At 37.3% G+C, this 3,074-nt stretch overlaps 1 protein-coding gene across 3 annotated transcripts in view; it reads left to right on the forward strand.

Moving 5' to 3' along the window:
* Window positions 1-673: 673 nt before the first annotated feature.
* The window catches only part of LOC100464290 (rho GTPase-activating protein 20), an 18,760-nt gene continuing 16,359 nt past the window's right edge, over window positions 674-3,074 (forward strand). The window contains exons 1-2 of one of the 3 annotated variants that reach the window (XM_034651178.1): window positions 674-886; window positions 1,519-1,603. The gene's annotated coding sequence lies outside the window, so the exon portion shown is untranslated. The remainder of the gene's footprint in view (window positions 887-1,518; window positions 1,604-3,074) is intronic. The other 2 variants (XM_034651176.1, XM_034651177.1) reach the window with 2 other exon arrangements.

The following is a 3,074-nucleotide window of genomic DNA, read 5'->3' on the forward strand; positions in this document are numbered from 1 at the left end:
CAGTCTGCTTTTGGGTGATAAAAACGTTCCAGAACTAGACAATCACCATGGTTGCACAAAACTGTGAATGTCGTAAGGTCACTAATGGTCAATTTTATTTTGTGTAATTTACCACAATAAAAAAAATGCTAGTAAGTGATAAGGCCATGTATGAATGGGCCCTAAAAGATTCACAACTTTGGATTTTAAATGCTGTGAAAACTTTAGCAGAGAAAATGCTAATCTTTGGTAATTTAGCACTAGCTGGATTGATCTTGCTCAGAGCATCACAGTAATGAATAAGTTTTCTAGGAACCGGTTTAACCTATTACAATCAGCTATGTGTATAAANTGGGTATGTGTATAAAGAAATAACAATATTACAGGTGTTTTTTTCCTAAAACAATATTCTTGTTTCCAGGCCAAGAGAGTTCCATCCAAATGCCAAATTTCTTAAGTACGATTTAATTTGAATAATAGTGTTCTTTATATCTGAATAGCACTTGTAGCTGCAGGAACACTCCGGTGTGTAATTAACCCTTTTCCAGTTCTGGAAATTGAAGAGCGGAGTGGTTAAGCAACGCGCCCATGATCACATAGCTTGCATCCCATAGTTACAATTAAGTGTTCAGATTTGAAAGCAACTTTTCTTCTACTTTACAATCTATTTTCCCTTGCTTTACTACCGCTGATTAAAGAGTGGGGTTCCTCAAAAGCCCAACTAGGAGGAGAGTACGATTTAACACATGCATGCACATCCTTAACAACTGGCTGCTGATGTTTTTTTCCGGACAGGCGATCTTATTTTGTTAGTATAAGTATTGTATGTATCTTAACTTTTTCTTCCCATTTTTTTAAATTGCAGTTCTTCAGAACTAAAGGAAAAATGGCGTTCTTTCCTTCAAAGGTATTTTGTCAGTATACATATTATAAATCTTTAACTCATGATAAAAGAATAAATCTCTTCAAAGCAGTGCCCCCACACCATGTTCCCTCTCCTTAGTAGATATTGTTAGACTATCCTCAAATAATTTCTTATTTAGATGTACCTTGACTGCTACTGCAAATAATCTGCTCTCATTTACATGCATATATTGCTTATTTTTGATGAAATTCTGGTCCTCACTCTCATCTTCCCCTTCTCTCTGACCTAATAATTGGAGCTAACATTATTCTCAAAACATATATTAAGTTTTCTTAAGTGCAGTTTACTCTCCGGAGTGATGCTCAAAGCAACTGCTCATACCTACCCTTGAAGGTACTGGGCCTCCAGTCTAGTCAGGAAAGCTTGGATGACTGGATCTGCTACTCAGATCTCCCGTGACAAGAGCGACCTGTTGTTTTCTGAGTCATGTCTTATTTTCCTGAAATAGTTTTGCATGTTTTCTTCCAACCCATAATTTGATTTTGCTGAGTTTATTTATATGCATTTAAAAATAACAAAGTATGTTGAAAATTTTAGCCACATAGATCGATTTGAAAGTAAGCTAATAGCTAATTCATCCTACTCTATTTTGGGTTATTATTGAATTTGACTAGGTACATCAAGCTAGCCAAAGAGAAGGACCAGCCAAAAAGCATTCCTCTCAGAATCTTCACTGAGGACATCAAGAACTGTGCCTCTGTAAGTGTTTTTAAGACCAAATATTAAATTCCATGTTCTGGATCCAGATAAAATGAAAGAGATGGAGATGGAGGTGGAGATAGAGAGAGAGGGAGGGAGGGTAGGAGAGATGGGGAGGTGGGAAAGAGAGAGCAATGATAAGAAGAGATAAAGGATTTAGAAAAGCATCATGGGGGAAAATGTATTTTCCCCGTCTACGTGTATGTCTTTGTATACGTAAAATTGAATCCTAGGTAACATGAAGCGAGAGGAATCCATGCTACAGTACTTAAGCATGGAAAGAGTATTGCATGTTAAATGTCCATAATATTTCTCTGGATCCTTCTGATAGCAATTCTACTGGCTTGTAATGAAGTGATGTTCACATGCAGGTATTTCCCCTTAGAATTAAACATTTTTTCCCACGGCCACTACTTACGTACAGAATGATTTGTATTGTTTCCACAGTTCCCCCTCCCCCATGATGTTTTATTTGGTATAACTGTAAACTCACAGAAAAGTTGTAAATATAAAAATAATACCAAAAACACCCCATGCACACTTTACCTAGATTCACCGATTAGTAACATTTTACTCCATTTGCTTTATCATTTATTTTCTTTCTCTGTCTCTATTATGGGTGTGTGTATACTTATTTTTTGAGGGTCATACGAATGCCATGGCCCTTTATCCTTAAACCTAAGTATTTCCCAAGCATAAAGATATTCTCTTCTATCACCACCATACAGTTATCACCTTCAGTAAATTGAACATCGGTATAATACTTTACTCTGCCATCCACGTTCCCATTTGTCAGTTGACCTCAATAATGTCTCCTTTCTAGTACAGGGTCTACTCAAGCGTCATGAGTTTCACCCCGTAGTTATGTCAACTGCACAGGAGTTTTGAAAGGTCTTTCATTCCAAGGAATCTCAGGGTTGAATTGAGCTCAGAGGGACGACACTTTTAAGAGAGCAGCACATTTCTATCTCATTTTCTTTGTGCTATCAGGGGGGAAAAATCAAACCAATTTTCCCTGTTCTTTGTGTAAAATCTGATTTCTGAACTTGTAGTGCAGTAGCCAAGACATTTGCAATGATGAACAAGATACTCTGGGTGCCTTAAATGACATTTTGTTCCTGTTATACTTTACAGTAGCTCTGGATCACACAAAATAGTATTAGAAGTTGGAGAAAGAGGTAGTTGTTCCTGGCCGAGGCAAAAGCCCTGCAAGTATTTTGATTGGTTTCTCAGTGCCAGGTAGATGCAGTGCATGAAGGAGAGGAGGCCAGAGAGTTCTCTGGCAGCAGCGCACACTCGTCTCTGCCCGCTTTGATTTCTACTGTGGCAGTGGGTTACGTTCAGAATTTTCCATAGAAAATTACTTTGAAATTTTTAAAAATCAACTTTATTTGTGTATAATTTACACAAAACAAACATTTCTAATGTTCTTCACTCATTCCTAAGATCCAAGTCTCCCTCTAACACTTTT

This window comes from Ailuropoda melanoleuca, unplaced genomic scaffold (assembly GCF_002007445.2).
Source record: "Ailuropoda melanoleuca isolate Jingjing unplaced genomic scaffold, ASM200744v2 unplaced-scaffold3306, whole genome shotgun sequence".
Taxonomy (NCBI): Eukaryota; Metazoa; Chordata; class Mammalia; order Carnivora; family Ursidae; genus Ailuropoda; species Ailuropoda melanoleuca.